This window comes from Dermacentor andersoni, chromosome 1, assembly GCF_023375885.2.
Source record: "Dermacentor andersoni chromosome 1, qqDerAnde1_hic_scaffold, whole genome shotgun sequence".
NCBI classification, from domain to species: domain Eukaryota; kingdom Metazoa; phylum Arthropoda; class Arachnida; order Ixodida; family Ixodidae; genus Dermacentor; species Dermacentor andersoni.
In genome coordinates, this window is record NC_092814.1 from 415,810,980 (window position 1) to 415,831,365 (window position 20,386).

Below are 20,386 nucleotides of genomic sequence, written 5' to 3' on the forward strand. Positions count from 1 at the left end.
ACAGGCATTCCTACAAAATGCTCTCTGCGCCCCACCGTCGCGCCGACGACACAGGCATTCCTATAAAATGCTGTGTGCGCCTCACAGTCGCGCCGACGACACAGGCATTCCTACAAAATTCTGTCTGCGCCTCCCAGTCGCGCCAACGACACAGGCACTCCTATAAAATGCTGTCTGCGCCTCACAGTCGAGCCGACGACACAGGCATTCCTATAAAATGCTGTCTGCGCCTCACTGTCACGCCGACGACACAGGCATTCCAATAAAATGCTGTCTGCGCCTCACAGTCGCGCCGACGACACAGGCATTCCTATAAAATGCTGTCTGCGCCTCGCAGTCGCGCCAACGACACTGGCATTCCTACAAAATGCTGTCTGCGCCTCACAGTCGCGCCGACGACACAGGCATTCCTACAAAAAGCTGTCTGCGCCTCGCAGTCGCGCCAACGACACAGGCATTCCTATAGAATGCTGTCTGCGCCTCACAGTCGCGCCGACGACACAGGCATTCCTATAAAATGCTGTCTGCGCCTCGATGTCACGCCAACGACACCGGCATTCCTACAAAATGCTCTCTGCGCCTCACCGTCACGCCGACGACACAGGCATTCCTATAAAATGCTGTCTGCGCCTCGCAGTCGCGCCAACGACACAGGCATTCCTACAAAATGCTGTCTGCGCCTCACAGTCGCGCCGACGACACAGGCATTCCTATAAAATGCTGACTGCGCCTCGCAGTCGCGCCAATGACACAGGCATTCCTATAAAATGCTCTCTGCGCCTCACCGTCGCGCCGACGACACAGGCATTCCTATAAAATGCTGTCTGCGCCTCACAGTCGCGCCGACGACACAGGCATTCCTATAAAATGCTGTCTGCGCCTCGCAGTCGCGCCAACGACACTGGCATTCCTACAAAATGCTGTCTGCGCCTCACAGTCGTGCCGGCGACACAGGCATTCCTATAAAATGCTGTCTGCACGTCACAGTCGCGCCGACGACACAGGCATTCCTACAAAAAGCTGTCTGCGCCTCGCAGTCGCGCCAACGACACAGGCATTCCTATAAAATGCTGTCTGCGCCTCACAGTCGCGCCGACGACACAGGCATTCCTACAAAAAGCTGTCTGCGCCTCGCAGTCGGGCCAACGACACAGGCATTCCTATAAAATGCTGTCTGCGCCTCACAGTCGCGCCGACGACACAGGCATTCCTATAAAATGCTGTCTGTGCCTCGCAGTCGCGCCAACGACACAGGCATTCCTACAAAATGCTCTCTGCGCCTCACCGTCGCGCCGACGACACAGGCATTCCTATAAAATGCTGTCTGCGCCTCGCAGTCGCGCCGACGACACAGGCATTCCTACAAAATGCTGTCTGCGCCTCGCAGTCGCGCCAACGACACAGGCATTCCTATAAAATGCTGTCTGCGCCTCACAGTCGCGCCGACGACACAGGCATTCCTATAAAATGCTGTCTGCGCCTCGCAGTCACGCCAACGACACAGGCATTCCTACAATATGCTCTCTGCGCCTCACCGTCGCGCCGACGACACAGGCATTCCTATAAAATGCTGTCTGCGCCTCACAGTCGCGCCGACGACACAGGCATTCCTATAAAATGCTGTCTGCGCCTCGCAGTCGCGCCAACGACACTGGCATTCCTACAAAATGCTGTCTGCGCCTCACCGTCGCGCCGACGACACAGGCATTCCTATAAAATGCTGTCTGCGCCTCACAGTCGCGCCGACGACACAGGCATTCCTATAAAATGCTGTCTGCGCCTCGCAGTCGCGCCAACGACACTGGCATTCCTATAAAATGCTGTCTGCGCCTCGCAGTCGCGCCAACGACACTGGCATTCCTACAAAATGCTGTCTGCGCCTCACAGTCACGCCGACGACACAGGCATTCCTATAAAATGCTGTCTCCGCCTCACAGTCGCGCCAACGACACAGGCATTCCTATAAAATGCTGTCTGCGCCTCACAGTCGCGCCGACGACACAGGCATTCCTATAAAATGCTGTCTGCGCCTCGCAGTCGCGCCAACGACACAGGCATTCCTACAAAATGCTGTCTGCGCCTCGCAGTCGCGCCAACGACACTGGCATTCCTACAAAATGCTGTCTGCGCCTCACCGTCGCGCCGACGACACAGGCATTCCTATAAAATGCTGTCTGCGCCTCACAGTCGCGCCGACGACACAGGCATTCCTATAAAATGCTGTCTGCGCCTCGCAGTCGCGCCAACGACACTGGCATTCCTATAAAATGCTGTCTGCGCCTCGCAGTCGCGCCAACGACACTGGCATTCCTACAAAATGCTGTCTGCGCCTCACAGTCACGCCGACGACACAGGCATTCCTATAAAATGCTGTCTCCGCCTCACAGTCGCGCCAACGACACAGGCATTCCTATAAAATGCTGTCTGCGCCTCACAGTCGCGCCGACGACACAGGCATTCCTATAAAATGCTGTCTGCGCCTCGCAGTCGCGCCAACGACACAGGCATTCCTACAAAATGCTGTCTGCGCCTCACAGTCGCGCCGACGACACAGGCACTCCTATAAAATGCTGTCTGCGCCTCACAGTCGCGCCGACGACACAGGCATTCCTACAAAAAGCTGTCTGCGCCTCGCAGTCGCGCCAACGACACTGGCATTCCTATAAAATGCTGTCTGCGCATCGCAGTCGCGCCAACGACACTGGCATTCCTACAAAATGCTGTCTGCGCCTCACAGTCGCGCCAACGACACTGGCATTCCTATAAAATGCTGTCTGCGCCTCGCAGTCGCGCCAACGACACTGGCATTCCTACAAAATGCTGTCGGCGCCTCACAGTCGCGCCGACGACACAGGCATTCCTATAAAATGCTGTCTCCGCCTCACAGTCGCGCCAACGACACAGGCATTCCTACAAAAAGCTGTCTGCGCCTCGCAGTCGCGCCAACGACACAGGCATTCCTATAAAATGCTCTCTGCGCCTCACCGTCGCGCCGACGACACAGGCATTCCTATAAAATGCTGTCTGCGCCTCACAGTCGCGCCGACGACGCAGGCATTCCTACAAAATGCTGTCTGCGCCTCGCAGTCGCGCCAACGACACAGGCATTCCTACAAAATGCTGTCTGCGCCTCACAGTCGCGCCGACGACACAGGCATTCCTACAAAATGCTCTCTGCGCCTCACCGTCGCGCCGACGACACAGGCATTCCTATAAAATGCTGTCTGCGCCTCACAGTCGCGCCGACGACACAGGCATTCCTATAAAATGCTGTCTGCGCCTCGCAGTCGCGCCAACGACACTGGCATTCCTACAAAATGCTGTCTGCGCCTCACAGTCGCGCCGACGACACAGGCATTCCTACAAAAAGCTGTCTGCGCCTCGCAGTCGCGCCGACGACACAGGCATTCCTACAAAAAGCTGTCTGCGCCTCGCAGTCGCGCCAACGACACAGGCATTCCTATAAAATGCTGTCTGCGCCTCACAGTCGCGCCGACGACACAGGCATTCCTATAAAATGCTGTCTGCGCCTCGCAGTCGCGCCAACGACACTGGCATTCCTACAAAATGCTGTCTGCGCCTCACAGTCGCGCCGACGACACAGGCACTCCTATAAAATGCTGTCTGCGCCTCACAGTCGCGCCGACGACACAGGCATTCCTACAAAAAGCTGTCTGCGCCTCGCAGTCGGGCCAACGACACAGGCATTCCTATAAAATGCTGTCTGCGCCTCACAGTCGCGCCGACGACACAGGCATTCCTACAAAATGCTGTCTGCGCCTCGCAATCGCGCCAACGACACAGGCATTCCTATAAAATGCTGTCTGCGCCTCACAGTCGCGCCGACGACACAGGCATTCCTATAAAATGCTGTCTGCGCCTCACAGTCGCGCCGACGACACAGGCATTCCTATAAAATGCTGTCTGCGCCTCGCAGTCGCGCCAACGACACAGGCATTCCTACAAAATGCTCTCTGCGCCTCACCGTCATGCCGACGACACAGGCATTCCAATAAAATGCTCTCGGCGCCTCACAGTCGCGCCGACGACACAGGCATTCCTATAAAATGCTGTCTGCGCCTCGCAGTCGCGCCAACGACACTGGCATTCCTACAAAATGCTGTCTGCGCCTCACCGTCGCGCCGACGACACAGGCATTCCTATAAAATGCTGTCTGCGCCTCACAGTCGCGCCGACGACACAGGCATTCCTATAAAATGCTGTCTGCGCCTCGCAGTCGTGCCAACGAGACTGGCATTCCTAAAAAATGCAGTCTGCGCCTCACAGTCACGCCGACGACACAGACATTCCTATAAAATGCTGTCTGCGCCTCACAGTCGCGCCGACGACACAGGCATTCCTACAAAAAGCTGTCTGCGCCTCGCAGTCGCGCCAACGACACAGGCATTCCTATAAAATGCTGTCTGCGCCTCACAGTCGCGCCGACGACACAGGCATTCCTATAAAATGCTGTCTGCGCCTCGCAGTCGCGCCAACGACACAGGCATTCCTACAAAATGCTCTCTGCGCCTCACCGTCGCGCCGACGACACAGGCATTCCTATAAAATGCTGTATGCGCCTCACAGTCGCGCCGACGACACAGGCATTCCTACAAAATGCTGTCTGCGCCTCGCAGTCGCGCCAACGACACAAGCATTCCTATAAAATGCTGTCTGCGCCTCACAGTCGCGCCGACGACACAGGCAATCCTATAAAATGCTGTCTGCGCCTCGCAGTCACGCCAACGACACTGGCATTCCTACAAAATGCTGTCTGCGCCTCACAGTCGCGCCGACGACACAGGCATTCCTATAAAATGCTGTCTGCGCCTCGCAGTCGCGCCAACGACACAGGCATTCCTACAAAATGCTCTCTGCGCCTCACCGTCGCGCCGACGACACAGGCATTCCTATAAAATGCTGTCTGCGCCTCACAGTCGCGCCGACGACACAGGCATTCCTACAAAATGCTGTCTGCGCCTCGCAGTCGCGCCAACGACACAGGCATTCCTATAAAATGCTGTCTGCGCCTCACAGTCGCGCCGACGACACAGGCATTCCTATAAAATGCTGTCTGCGCCTCGCAGTCGCGCCAACGACACTGGCATTCCTATAAAATGCTGTCTGCGCATCGCAGTTGCGCCAACGACACTGGCATTCCTACAAAATGCTGTCTGCGCCTCACAGTCGCGCCGACGACACAGGCATTCCTATAAAATGCTGTCTCCGCCTCACAGTCGCGCCAACGACACAGGCATTCCTACAAAAAGCTGTCTGCGCCTCGCAGTCGCGCCAACGACACAGGCATTCCTATAAAATGCTGTCTGCGCCTCACAGTCGCGCCGACGACACAGGCATTCCTATAAAATGCTGTCTGCGCCTCACAGTCGCGCCGACGACACAGGCATTCCTATAAAATGCTGTCTGCGCCTCGCAGTCGCGCCAACGACACAGGCATTCCTATAAAATGCTGTCTGCGCCTCACAGTCGCGCCGACGACACAGGCATTCCTATAAAATGCTGTCTGCGCCTGGCAGTCGCGCCAACGACACAGGCATTCCTACAAAATGCTCTCTGCGCCTCACCGTCGCGCCGACGACACAGGCATTCCTATAAAATGCTGTCTGCGCCTCACAGTCGCGCCGACGACACAGGCATTCCTATAAAATGCTGTCTGCGCCTCGCAGTCGCGCCAACGAGACTGGCATTCCTAAAAAATGCTGTCTGCGCCTCACAGTCACGCCGACGACACAGACATTCCTATAAAATGCTGTCTGCGCCTCACAGTCGCGCCGACGACACCGGCATTCCTATAAAATGCTGTCTGCGCCTCGCAGTCGCGCCAACGACACAGGCATTCCTACAAAATGCTTTCTGCGCCCCACCGTCGCGCCGACGACACAGGCATTCCTATAAAATGCTGTGTGCGCCTCACAGTCGCGCCGACGACACAGGCATTCCTACAAAATTCTGTCTGCGCCTCCCAGTCGCGCCAACGACACAGGCATTCCTATAAAATGCTGTCTGCGCCTCACAGTCGCGCCGACGACACAGGCATTCCTATAAAATGCTGTCTGCGCCTCACAGTCGCGCCGACGACACAGGCATTCCTATAAAATGCTGTCTGCGCCTCGCAGTCGCGCCAACGACACAGGCATTCCTACAAAATGCTCTCTGCGCCTCACCGTCACGCCGACGACACAGGCATTCCAATAAAATGCTGTCTGCGCCTCACAGTCGCGCCGACGACACAGGCATTCCTATAAAATGCTGTCTGCGCCTCGCAGTCGCGCCAACGACACTGGCATTCCTACAAAATGCTGTCTGCGCCTCACAGTCGCGCCGACGACACAGGCATTCCTACAAAAAGCTGTCTGCGCCTCGCAGTCGCGCCAACGACACAGGCATTCCTATAAAATGCTGTCTGCGCCTCACAGTCGCGCCGACGACACCGGCATTCCTACAAAATGCTCTCTGCGCCTCACCGTCGCGCCAACGACACCGGCATTCCTACAAAATGCTCTCTGCGCCTCACCGTCGCGCTGACGACACAGGCATGCCTATAAAATGCTGTCTGCGCCTCGCAGTCGCGCCAACGACACAGGCATTCCTACAAAATGCTGTCTGCGCCTCACAGTCGCGACGACGACACAGGCATTCCTATAAAATGCTGACTGCGCCTCGCAGTGGCGCCAATGACACAGGCATTCCAATAAAATGCTCTCTGCGCCTCACCGTCGCGCCGACGACACAGGCATTCCTATAAAATGCTGTCTGCGCCTCACAGTCGCGCCGACGACACAGGCATTCCTATAAAATGCTGTCTGCGCCTCGCAGTCGCGCCAACGACACAGGCATTCCTATAAAATGCTCTCTGCGCCTCACCGTCGCGCCGACGACACAGGCATTCCTATAAAATGCTGTCTGCGCCTCACAGTCGCGCCGACGACACAGGCATTCCTATAAAATGCTGTCTGCGCCTCGCAGTCGCGCCAACGACACTGGCATTCCTACAAAATGCTGTCTGCGCCTCACAGTCGTGCCGGCGACACAGGCATTCCTATAAAATGCTGTCTGCACGTCACAGTCGCGCTGACGACACAGGCATTCCTACAAAAAGCTGTCTGCGCCTCGCAGTCGCGCCAACGACACAGGCATTCCTATAAAATGCTGTCTGCGCCTCACAGTCGCGCCGACGACACAGGCATTCCTATAAAATGCTGTCTGCGCCTCGCAGTCGCGCCAACGACACTGGCATTCCTACAAAATGCTGTCTGCGCCTCACAGTCGCGCCGACGACACAGGCACTCCTATAAAATGCTGTCTGCGCCTCACAGTCGCGCCGACGACACAGGCATTCCTACAAAAAGCTGTCTGCGCCTCGCAGTCGGGCCAACGACACAGGCATTCCTACAAAATGCTGTCTGCGCCTCACAGTCGCGCCGACGACACAGGCATTCCTATAAAATGCTGTCTGTGCCTCGCAGTCGCGCCAACGACACAGGCATTCCTACAAAATGCTCTCTGCGCCTCACCGTCGCGCCGACGACACAGGCATTCCTATAAAATGCTGTCTGCGCCTCGCAGTCGCGCCGACGACACAGGCATTCCTACAAAATGCTGTCTGCGCCTCGCAGTCGCGCCAACGACACAGGCATTCCTATAAAATGCTGTCTGCGCCTCACAGTCGCGCCGACGACACAGGCATTCCTATAAAATGCTGTCTGCGCCTCGCAGTCACGCCAACGACACAGGCATTCCTACAATATGCTCTCTGCGCCTCACCGTCGCGCCGACGACACAGGCAATCCTATAAAATGCTGTCTGCGCCTCACAGTCGCGCCGACGACACAGGCATTCCTATAAAACGCTGTCTGCGCCTCGCAGTCGCGCCAACGACACTGGCATTCCTACAAAATGCTGTCTGCGCCTCACAGTCGCGCCGACGACACAGGCATTCCTATAAAATGCTGTCTGCGCCTCGCAGTCGCGCCAACGACACAGGCATTCCTACAAAATGCTCTCTGCGCCTCACCGTCGCGCCGACGACACAGGCATTCCTATAAAATGCTGTCTGCGCCTCACAGTCGCGCCGACGACACAGGCATTCCTATAAAATGCTGTCTGCGCCTCGCAGTCGCGCCAACGACACAGGCATTCCTACAAAATGCTCTCTGCGCCTCACCATCGCGCCGACGACACAGGCATTCCTATAAAATGCTGTCTGCGCCTCACAGTCGCGCCGACGACACAGGCATTCCTATAAAATGCTGTCTGCGCCTCGCAGTCGCGCCAACGACACTGGCATTCCTATAAAATGCTGTCTGCGCCTCGCAGTCGCGCCAACGACACTGGAATTCCTACAAAATGCTGTCTGCGCCTCACAGTCACGCCGACGACACAGGCATTCCTATAAAATGCTGTCTCCGCCTCACAGTCGCGCCAACGACACAGGCATTCCTACAAAAAGCTGTCTGCGCCTCGCAGTCGCGCCAACGAGACAGGCATTCCTATAAAATGCTGTCTGCGCCTCACAGTCGCGCCGACGACACAGACATTCCTATAAAATGCTGTCTGCGCCTCGCAGTCGCGCCAACGACACTGGCATTCCTACAAAATGCTGTCTGCGCCTCACAGTCGCGCCAACGACACTGGCATTCCTATAAAATGCTGTCTGCGCCTCGCAATCGCGCCAACGACACTGGCATTCCTACAATATGCTGTCTGCGCCTCACAGTCGCGCCGACGACACAGGCATTCCTATAAAATTCTGTCTCCGCCTCACAGTCGCGCCAACGACACAGGCATTCCTACAAATGCTGTCTGCGCCTCGCAGTCGCGCCAACGACACAGGCATTCCTGTAATATGCTGTCTGCGCCTCACAGTCGCGCCGACGACACAGGCATTCCTATAAAATGCTGTCTGCGCCTCGCAGTCGCGCCAACGACACAGGCATTCCTACAAAATGCTCTCTGCGCCTCACCGTCGCGCCGACGACACAGGCATACCTATAAAATGCTGTGTGCGCCTCACAGTCGCGCCGACGACACAGGCATTCCTACAAAATTCTGTCTGCGCCTCGCAGTCACGCCAACGACACAGGCATTCCTATAAAATGCTGTCTGAGCCTCGCAGCCGCGCCAACGACACAGACATTCCTACAAAATGCTCTCTGCGCCTCACCGTCGCGCCGAAGACACAGGCATTCCTATAAAATGCTGTCTGCGCCTCACAGTCGCGCCGACGACGCAGGCATTCCTACAAAATGCTGTCTGCGCCTCGCAGTCGCGCCAACGACACAGGCATTCCTACAAAATGCTGTCTGCGCCTCACAGTCGCGCCGACGACACAGGCATTCCTATAAAATGCTGACTGCGCCTCGCAGTCGCGCCAACGAAACAGGCATTCCTACAAAATGCTCTCTGCGCCTCACCGTCGCGCCGACGACACAGGCATTCCTATAAAATGCTGTCTGCGCCTCACAGTCGCGCCGACGACACAGGCATTCCTATAAAATGCGGTCTGCGCCTCGCAGTCGCGCCAACGACACTGGCATTCCTACAAAATGCTGTCTGCGCCTCACAGGCATTCCTACAAAAAGCTGTCTGCGCCTCGCAGTCGCGCCGACGACACAGGCATTCCTACAAAAAGCTGTCTGCGCCTCGCAGTCGCGCCAACGACACAGGCATTCCTATAAAATGCTGTCTGCGCCTCACAGTCGCGCCGACGACACAGGCATTCCTATAAAATGCTGTCTGCGCCTCGCAGTCGCGCCAACGACACTGGCATTCCTACAAAATGCTGTCTGCGCCTCACAGTCGCGCCGACGACACAGGCACTCCTATAAAATGCTGTCTGCGCCTCACAGTCGCGCCGACGACACAGGCATTCCTACAAAAAGCTGTCTGCGCCTCGCAGTCGGGCCAACGACACAGGCATTCCTATAAAATGCTGTCTGCGCCTCACAGTCGCGCCGACGACACAGGCATTCCTATAAAATGCTGTCTGTGCCTCGCAGTCGCGCCAACGACACAGGCATTCCTACAAAATGCTCTCTGCGCCTCACCGTCGCGCCGACGACACAGGCATTCCTATAAAATGCTGTCTGCGCCTCACAGTCGCGCCGACGACACAGGCATTCCTACAAAATGCTGTCTGCGCCTCGCAGTCGCGCCAACGACACAGGCATTCCTATAAAATGCTGTCTGAGCCTCGCAGTCGCGCCAACGACACAGGCATTCCTACAAAATGCTCTCTGCGCCTCACCGTCGCGCCGAAGACACTGGCATTCCTATAAAATGCTGTCTGCACGTCACAGTCGCGCTGACGACACAGGCATTCCTACAAAAAGCTGTCTGCGCCTCGCAGTCGCGCCAACGACACAGGCATTCCTATAAAATGCTGTCTGCGCCTCACAGTCGCGCCGACGACACAGGCACTCCTATAAAATGCTGTCTGCGCCTCACAGTCGCGCCGACGACACAGGCATTCCTACAAAAAGCTGTCTGCGCCTCGCAGTCGGGCCAACGACACAGGCATTCCTATAAAATGCTGTCTGCGCCTCACAGTCGCGCCGACGACACAGGCATTCCTATAAAATGCTGTCTGCGCCTCGCAGTCGCGCCAACGACACTGGCATTCCTACAAAATGCTGTCTGCGCCTCACAGTCGCGCCGACGACACAGGCACTCCTATAAAATGCTGTCTGCGCCTCACAGTCGCGCCGACGACACAGGCATTCCTACAAAAAGCTGTCTGCGCCTCGCAGTCGGGCCAACGACACAGGCATTCCTACAAAATGCTGTCTGCGCCTCACAGTCGCGCCGACGACACAGGCATTCCTATAAAATGCTGTCTGTGCCTCGCAGTCGCGCCAACGACACAGGCATTCCTACAAAATGCTCTCTGCGCCTCACCGTCGCGCCGACGACACAGGCATTCCTATAAAATGCTGTCTGCGCCTCGCAGTCGCGCCGACGACACAGGCATTCCTACAAAATGCTGTCTGCGCCTCGCAGTCGCGCCAACGACACAGGCATTCCTATAAAATGCTGTCTGCGCCTCACAGTCGCGCCGACGACACAGGCATTCCTATAAAATGCTGTCTGCGCCTCGCAGTCACGCCAACGACACAGGCATTCCTACAATATGCTCTCTGCGCCTCACCGTCGCGCCGACGACACAGGCAATCCTATAAAATGCTGTCTGCGCCTCACAGTCGCGCCGACGACACAGGCATTCCTATAAAACGCTGTCTGCGCCTCGCAGTCGCGCCAACGACACTGGCATTCCTACAAAATGCTGTCTGCGCCTCACAGTCGCGCCGACGACACAGGCATTCCTATAAAATGCTGTCTGCGCCTCGCAGTCGCGCCAACGACACAGGCATTCCTACAAAATGCTCTCTGCGCCTCACCGTCGCGCCGACGACACAGGCATTCCTATAAAATGCTGTCTGCGCCTCACAGTCGCGCCGACGACACAGGCATTCCTATAAAATGCTGTCTGCGCCTCGCAGTCGCGCCAACGACACAGGCATTCCTACAAAATGCTCTCTGCGCCTCACCATCGCGCCGACGACACAGGCATTCCTATAAAATGCTGTCTGCGCCTCACAGTCGCGCCGACGACACAGGCATTCCTATAAAATGCTGTCTGCGCCTCGCAGTCGCGCCAACGACACTGGCATTCCTATAAAATGCTGTCTGCGCCTCGCAGTCGCGCCAACGACACTGGAATTCCTACAAAATGCTGTCTGCGCCTCACAGTCACGCCGACGACACAGGCATTCCTATAAAATGCTGTCTCCGCCTCACAGTCGCGCCAACGACACAGGCATTCCTACAAAAAGCTGTCTGCGCCTCGCAGTCGCGCCAACGAGACAGGCATTCCTATAAAATGCTGTCTGCGCCTCACAGTCGCGCCGACGACACAGACATTCCTATAAAATGCTGTCTGCGCCTCGCAGTCGCGCCAACGACACTGGCATTCCTACAAAATGCTGTCTGCGCCTCACAGTCGCGCCAACGACACTGGCATTCCTATAAAATGCTGTCTGCGCCTCACAGTCGCGCCGACGACACAGGCATTCCTATAAAATGCTGTCTGCGCCTCACAGTCGCGCCGACGACACAGGCATTCCTATAAAATGCTGTCTGCGCCTCGCAGTCGCGCCAACGACACAGGCATTCCTATAAAATGCTGTCTGCGCCTCACAGTCGCGCCGACGACACAGGCATTCCTATAAAATGCTGTCTGCGCCTGGCAGTCGCGCCAACGACACAGGCATTCCTACAAAATGCTCTCTGCGCCTCACCGTCGCGCCGACGACACAGGCATTCCTATAAAATGCTGTCTGCGCCTCACAGTCGCGCCGACGACACAGGCATTCCTATAAAATGCTGTCTGCGCCTCGCAGTCGCGCCAACGAGACTGGCATTCCTAAAAAATGCTGTCTGCGCCTCACAGTCACGCCGACGACACAGACATTCCTATAAAATGCTGTCTGCGCCTCACAGTCGCGCCGACGACACCGGCATTCCTATAAAATGCTGTCTGCGCCTCGCAGTCGCGCCAACGACACAGGCATTCCTACAAAATGCTTTCTGCGCCCCACCGTCGCGCCGACGACACAGGCATTCCTATAAAATGCTGTGTGCGCCTCACAGTCGCGCCGACGACACAGGCATTCCTACAAAATTCTGTCTGCGCCTCCCAGTCGCGCCAACGACACAGGCATTCCTATAAAATGCTGTCTGCGCCTCACAGTCGCGCCGACGACACAGGCATTCCTATAAAATGCTGTCTGCGCCTCACAGTCGCGCCGACGACACAGGCATTCCTATAAAATGCTGTCTGCGCCTCGCAGTCGCGCCAACGACACAGGCATTCCTACAAAATGCTCTCTGCGCCTCACCGTCACGCCGACGACACAGGCATTCCAATAAAATGCTGTCTGCGCCTCACAGTCGCGCCGACGACACAGGCATTCCTATAAAATGCTGTCTGCGCCTCGCAGTCGCGCCAACGACACTGGCATTCCTACAAAATGCTGTCTGCGCCTCACAGTCGCGCCGACGACACAGGCATTCCTACAAAAAGCTGTCTGCGCCTCGCAGTCGCGCCAACGACACAGGCATTCCTATAAAATGCTGTCTGCGCCTCACAGTCGCGCCGACGACACCGGCATTCCTACAAAATGCTCTCTGCGCCTCACCGTCGCGCCAACGACACCGGCATTCCTACAAAATGCTCTCTGCGCCTCACCGTCGCGCTGACGACACAGGCATGCCTATAAAATGCTGTCTGCGCCTCGCAGTCGCGCCAACGACACAGGCATTCCTACAAAATGCTGTCTGCGCCTCACAGTCGCGACGACGACACAGGCATTCCTATAAAATGCTGACTGCGCCTCGCAGTGGCGCCAATGACACAGGCATTCCAATAAAATGCTCTCTGCGCCTCACCGTCGCGCCGACGACACAGGCATTCCTATAAAATGCTGTCTGCGCCTCACAGTCGCGCCGACGACACAGGCATTCCTATAAAATGCTGTCTGCGCCTCGCAGTCGCGCCAACGACACAGGCATTCCTATAAAATGCTCTCTGCGCCTCACCGTCGCGCCGACGACACAGGCATTCCTATAAAATGCTGTCTGCGCCTCACAGTCGCGCCGACGACACAGGCATTCCTATAAAATGCTGTCTGCGCCTCGCAGTCGCGCCAACGACACTGGCATTCCTACAAAATGCTGTCTGCGCCTCACAGTCGTGCCGGCGACACAGGCATTCCTATAAAATGCTGTCTGCACGTCACAGTCGCGCTGACGACACAGGCATTCCTACAAAAAGCTGTCTGCGCCTCGCAGTCGCGCCAACGACACAGGCATTCCTATAAAATGCTGTCTGCGCCTCACAGTCGCGCCGACGACACAGGCATTCCTATAAAATGCTGTCTGCGCCTCGCAGTCGCGCCAACGACACTGGCATTCCTACAAAATGCTGTCTGCGCCTCACAGTCGCGCCGACGACACAGGCACTCCTATAAAATGCTGTCTGCGCCTCACAGTCGCGCCGACGACACAGGCATTCCTACAAAAAGCTGTCTGCGCCTCGCAGTCGGGCCAACGACACAGGCATTCCTACAAAATGCTGTCTGCGCCTCACAGTCGCGCCGACGACACAGGCATTCCTATAAAATGCTGTCTGTGCCTCGCAGTCGCGCCAACGACACAGGCATTCCTACAAAATGCTCTCTGCGCCTCACCGTCGCGCCGACGACACAGGCATTCCTATAAAATGCTGTCTGCGCCTCGCAGTCGCGCCGACGACACAGGCATTCCTACAAAATGCTGTCTGCGCCTCGCAGTCGCGCCAACGACACAGGCATTCCTATAAAATGCTGTCTGCGCCTCACAGTCGCGCCGACGACACAGGCATTCCTATAAAATGCTGTCTGCGCCTCGCAGTCACGCCAACGACACAGGCATTCCTACAATATGCTCTCTGCGCCTCACCGTCGCGCCGACGACACAGGCAATCCTATAAAATGCTGTCTGCGCCTCACAGTCGCGCCGACGACACAGGCATTCCTATAAAACGCTGTCTGCGCCTCGCAGTCGCGCCAACGACACTGGCATTCCTACAAAATGCTGTCTGCGCCTCACAGTCGCGCCGACGACACAGGCATTCCTATAAAATGCTGTCTGCGCCTCGCAGTCGCGCCAACGACACAGGCATTCCTACAAAATGCTCTCTGCGCCTCACCGTCGCGCCGACGACACAGGCATTCCTATAAAATGCTGTCTGCGCCTCACAGTCGCGCCGACGACACAGGCATTCCTATAAAATGCTGTCTGCGCCTCGCAGTCGCGCCAACGACACAGGCATTCCTACAAAATGCTCTCTGCGCCTCACCATCGCGCCGACGACACAGGCATTCCTATAAAATGCTGTCTGCGCCTCACAGTCGCGCCGACGACACAGGCATTCCTATAAAATGCTGTCTGCGCCTCGCAGTCGCGCCAACGACACTGGCATTCCTATAAAATGCTGTCTGCGCCTCGCAGTCGCGCCAACGACACTGGAATTCCTACAAAATGCTGTCTGCGCCTCACAGTCACGCCGACGACACAGGCATTCCTATAAAATGCTGTCTCCGCCTCACAGTCGCGCCAACGACACAGGCATTCCTACAAAAAGCTGTCTGCGCCTCGCAGTCGCGCCAACGAGACAGGCATTCCTATAAAATGCTGTCTGCGCCTCACAGTCGCGCCGACGACACAGACATTCCTATAAAATGCTGTCTGCGCCTCGCAGTCGCGCCAACGACACTGGCATTCCTACAAAATGCTGTCTGCGCCTCACAGTCGCGCCAACGACACTGGCATTCCTATAAAATGCTGTCTGCGCCTCGCAATCGCGCCAACGACACTGGCATTCCTACAATATGCTGTCTGCGCCTCACAGTCGCGCCGACGACACAGGCATTCCTATAAAATTCTGTCTCCGCCTCACAGTCGCGCCAACGACACAGGCATTCCTACAAATGCTGTCTGCGCCTCGCAGTCGCGCCAACGACACAGGCATTCCTATAATATGCTGTCTGCGCCTCACAGTCGCGCCGACGACACAGGCATTCCTATAAAATGCTGTCTGCGCCTCGCAGTCGCGCCAACGACACAGGCATTCCTACAAAATGCTCTCTGCGCCTCACCGTCGCGCCGACGACACAGGCATACCTATAAAATGCTGTGTGCGCCTCACAGTCGCGCCGACGACACAGGCATTCCTACAAAATTCTGTCTGCGCCTCGCAGTCACGCCAACGACACAGGCATTCCTATAAAATGCTGTCTGAGCCTCGCAGCCGCGCCAACGACACAGACATTCCTACAAAATGCTCTCTGCGCCTCACCGTCGCGCCGAAGACACAGGCATTCCTATAAAATGCTGTCTGCGCCTCACAGTCGCGCCGACGACGCAGGCATTCCTACAAAATGCTGTCTGCGCCTCGCAGTCGCGCCAACGACACAGGCATTCCTACAAAATGCTGTCTGCGCCTCACAGTCGCGCCGACGACACAGGCATTCCTATAAAATGCTGACTGCGCCTCGCAGTCGCGCCAACGAAACAGGCATTCCTACAAAATGCTCTCTGCGCCTCACCGTCGCGCCGACGACACAGGCATTCCTATAAAATGCTGTCTGCGCCTCACAGTCGCGCCGACGACACAGGCATTCCTATAAAATGCGGTCTGCGCCTCGCAGTCGCGCCAACGACACTGGCATTCCTACAAAATGCTGTCTGCGCCTCACAGGCATTCCTACAAAAAGCTGTCTGCGCCTCGCAGTCGCGCCGACGACACAGGCATTCCTACAAAAAGCTGTCTGCGCCTCGCAGTCGCGCCAACGACACAGGCATTCCTATAAAATGCTGTCTGCGCCTCACAGTCGCGCCGACGACACAGGCATTCCTATAAAATGCTGTCTGCGCCTCGCAGTCGCGCCAACGACACTGGCATTCCTACAAAATGCTGTCTGCGCCTCACAGTCGCGCCGACGACACAGGCACTCCTATAAAATGCTGTCTGCGCCTCACAGTCGCGCCGACGACACAGGCATTCCTACAAAAAGCTGTCTGCGCCTCGCAGTCGGGCCAACGACACAGGCATTCCTATAAAATGCTGTCTGCGCCTCACAGTCGCGCCGACGACACAGGCATTCCTATAAAATGCTGTCTGTGCCTCGCAGTCGCGCCAACGACACAGGCATTCCTACAAAATGCTCTCTGCGCCTCACCGTCGCGCCGACGACACAGGCATTCCTATAAAATGCTGTCTGCGCCTCACAGTCGCGCCGACGACACAGGCATTCCTACAAAATGCTGTCTGCGCCTCGCAGTCGCGCCAACGACACAGGCATTCCTATAAAATGCTGTCTGAGCCTCGCAGTCGCGCCAACGACACAGGCATTCCTACAAAATGCTCTCTGCGCCTCACCGTCGCGCCGAAGACACTGGCATTCCTATAAAATGCTGTCTGCACGTCACAGTCGCGCTGACGACACAGGCATTCCTACAAAAAGCTGTCTGCGCCTCGCAGTCGCGCCAACGACACAGGCATTCCTATAAAATGCTGTCTGCGCCTCACAGTCGCGCCGACGACACAGGCACTCCTATAAAATGCTGTCTGCGCCTCACAGTCGCGCCGACGACACAGGCATTCCTACAAAAAGCTGTCTGCGCCTCGCAGTCGGGCCAACGACACAGGCATTCCTATAAAATGCTGTCTGCGCCTCACAGTCGCGCCGACGACACAGGCATTCCTATAAAATGCTGTCTGCGCCTCGCAGTCGCGCCAACGACACTGGCATTCCTACAAAATGCTGTCTGCGCCTCACAGTCGCGCCGACGACACAGGCACTCCTATAAAATGCTGTCTGCGCCTCACAGTCGCGCCGACGACACAGGCATTCCTACAAAAAGCTGTCTGCGCCTCGCAGTCGGGCCAACGACACAGGCATTCCTACAAAATGCTGTCTGCGCCTCACAGTCGCGCCGACGACACAGGCATTCCTATAAAATGCTGTCTGTGCCTCGCAGTCGCGCCAACGACACAGGCATTCCTACAAAATGCTCTCTGCGCCTCACCGTCGCGCCGACGACACAGGCATTCCTATAAAATGCTGTCTGCGCCTCGCAGTCGCGCCGACGACACAGGCATTCCTACAAAATGCTGTCTGCGCCTCGCAGTCGCGCCAACGACACAGGCATTCCTATAAAATGCTGTCTGCGCCTCACAGTCGCGCCGACGACACAGGCATTCCTATAAAATGCTGTCTGCGCCTCGCAGTCACGCCAACGACACAGGCATTCCTACAATATGCTCTCTGCGCCTCACCGTCGCGCCGACGACACAGGCAATCCTATAAAATGCTGTCTGCGCCTCACAGTCGCGCCGACGACACAGGCATTCCTATAAAACGCTGTCTGCGCCTCGCAGTCGCGCCAACGACACTGGCATTCCTACAAAATGCTGTCTGCGCCTCACAGTCGCGCCGACGACACAGGCATTCCTATAAAATGCTGTCTGCGCCTCGCAGTCGCGCCAACGACACAGGCATTCCTACAAAATGCTCTCTGCGCCTCACCGTCGCGCCGACGACACAGGCATTCCTATAAAATGCTGTCTGCGCCTCACAGTCGCGCCGACGACACAGGCATTCCTATAAAATGCTGTCTGCGCCTCGCAGTCGCGCCAACGACACAGGCATTCCTACAAAATGCTCTCTGCGCCTCACCATCGCGCCGACGACACAGGCATTCCTATAAAATGCTGTCTGCGCCTCACAGTCGCGCCGACGACACAGGCATTCCTATAAAATGCTGTCTGCGCCTCGCAGTCGCGCCAACGACACTGGCATTCCTATAAAATGCTGTCTGCGCCTCGCAGTCGCGCCAACGACACTGGAATTCCTACAAAATGCTGTCTGCGCCTCACAGTCACGCCGACGACACAGGCATTCCTATAAAATGCTGTCTCCGCCTCACAGTCGCGCCAACGACACAGGCATTCCTACAAAAAGCTGTCTGCGCCTCGCAGTCGCGCCAACGAGACAGGCATTCCTATAAAATGCTGTCTGCGCCTCACAGTCGCGCCGACGACACAGACATTCCTATAAAATGCTGTCTGCGCCTCGCAGTCGCGCCAACGACACTGGCATTCCTACAAAATGCTGTCTGCGCCTCACAGTCGCGCCAACGACACTGGCATTCCTATAAAATGCTGTCTGCGCCTCGCAATCGCGCCAACGACACTGGCATTCCTACAATATGCTGTCTGCGCCTCACAGTCGCGCCGACGACACAGGCATTCCTATAAAATTCTGTCTCCGCCTCACAGTCGCGCCAACGACACAGGCATTCCTACAAATGCTGTCTGCGCCTCGCAGTCGCGCCAACGACACAGGCATTCCTATAATATGCTGTCTGCGCCTCACAGTCGCGCCGACGACACAGGCATTCCTATAAAATGCTGTCTGCGCCTCGCAGTCGCGCCAACGACACAGGCATTCCTACAAAATGCTCTCTGCGCCTCACCGTCGCGCCGACGACACAGGCATACCTATAAAATGCTGTGTGCGCCTCACAGTCGCGCCGACGACACAGGCATTCCTACAAAATTCTGTCTGCGCCTCGCAGTCACGCCAACGACACAGGCATTCCTATAAAATGCTGTCTGAGCCTCGCAGCCGCGCCAACGACACAGACATTCCTACAAAATGCTCTCTGCGCCTCACCGTCGCGCCGAAGACACAGGCATTCCTATAAAATGCTGTCTGCGCCTCACAGTCGCGCCGACGACGCAGGCATTCCTACAAAATGCTGTCTGCGCCTCGCAGTCGCGCCAACGACACAGGCATTCCTACAAAATGCTGTCTGCGCCTCACAGTCGCGCCGACGACACAGGCATTCCTATAAAATGCTGACTGCGCCTCGCAGTCGCGCCAACGAAACAGGCATTCCTACAAAATGCTCTCTGCGCCTCACCGTCGCGCCGACGACACAGGCATTCCTATAAAATGCTGTCTGCGCCTCACAGTCGCGCCGACGACACAGGCATTCCTATAAAATGCGGTCTGCGCCTCGCAGTCGCGCCAACGACACTGGCATTCCTACAAAATGCTGTCTGCGCCTCACAGGCATTCCTACAAAAAGCTGTCTGCGCCTCGCAGTCGCGCCGACGACACAGGCATTCCTACAAAAAGCTGTCTGCGCCTCGCAGTCGCGCCAACGACACAGGCATTCCTATAAAATGCTGTCTGCGCCTCACAGTCGCGCCGACGACACAGGCATTCCTATAAAATGCTGTCTGCGCCTCGCAGTCGCGCCAACGACACTGGCATTCCTACAAAATGCTGTCTGCGCCTCACAGTCGCGCCGACGACACAGGCACTCCTATAAAATGCTGTCTGCGCCTCACAGTCGCGCCGACGACACAGGCATTCCTACAAAAAGCTGTCTGCGCCTCGCAGTCGGGCCAACGACACAGGCATTCCTATAAAATGCTGTCTGCGCCTCACAGTCGCGCCGACGACACAGGCATTCCTATAAAATGCTGTCTGTGCCTCGCAGTCGCGCCAACGACACAGGCATTCCTACAAAATGCTCTCTGCGCCTCACCGTCGCGCCGACGACACAGGCATTCCTATAAAATGCTGTCTGCGCCTCACAGTCGCGCCGACGACACAGGCATTCCTACAAAATGCTGTCTGCGCCTCGCAGTCGCGCCAACGACACAGGCATTCCTATAAAATGCTGTCTGAGCCTCGCAGTCGCGCCAACGACACAGGCATTCCTACAAAATGCTCTCTGCGCCTCACCGTCG